The 634-nt window shown below is 44.6% G+C and overlaps 1 non-coding gene across 1 annotated transcript; it reads right to left on the reverse strand.

The window, feature by feature from the left end:
• Window positions 1-220: 220 nt before the first annotated feature.
• Trnas-gga (transfer RNA serine (anticodon GGA)) lies at window positions 221-304 on the reverse strand. The gene is given in 2 exon segments: window positions 221-255; window positions 265-304. It is a non-coding gene; the product is annotated as a tRNA-Ser (tRNA).
• Window positions 305-634: the final 330 nt, after the last annotated feature.

The following is a 634-nucleotide window of genomic DNA, read 5'->3' on the forward strand; positions in this document are numbered from 1 at the left end:
ATGTTAAGTCCCATAGTGCTCAGAGCCATTTGAACCTTCGTCCTATATGCCGTTTCCATTACGGAAGTACCACATTTCCCTAAGCTTCTACCAATAAATCGATGTCGACCATTCGTCTTAAAAAATGGTTCAAATGGCTCTGAGCACTATGGGACTTAACTTCTGAGGTCATCAGTCCCCTAGAACGTAGAACTACTTAAAGCTAACTAACCTACACCCATGCCCGAGGCAGGATTCGAACCTGCGACCGTAGCGGTCGCGCAGTTCCAGACTGTAACGCCTAGAACCGCTCGGCCACTCGGGCCGGCCATTCGTCTTCCCTGTCACACTCTTAGCATGCTCCTTCCATTCCATGTCACTTTGCAGTGTCATTCTCAGATATTTAAATGACGTAACAGTGTGCAGCAGGATACTACTGCAGCTGTATATCATCATTAACTTAAAGTTTCTACATTTAGAGCCAGCTGTCATTAATCATACCAAGTACAAATTTTGTGCACCTCATCTTGTATCATCCTACATTTACTCGCCTTAGACACCTTTCCATACACCACAGGATCGTCAGCAAACAAATAACTTCCACCAAATAAGTTATGTATACGGAGAACAACAGTGCTCCTATCACACTTCCCTG

The sequence above is a fragment of the Schistocerca serialis genome, chromosome 7 (genome assembly GCF_023864345.2).
Source record: "Schistocerca serialis cubense isolate TAMUIC-IGC-003099 chromosome 7, iqSchSeri2.2, whole genome shotgun sequence".
Taxonomy (NCBI): Eukaryota; Metazoa; Arthropoda; class Insecta; order Orthoptera; family Acrididae; genus Schistocerca; species Schistocerca serialis.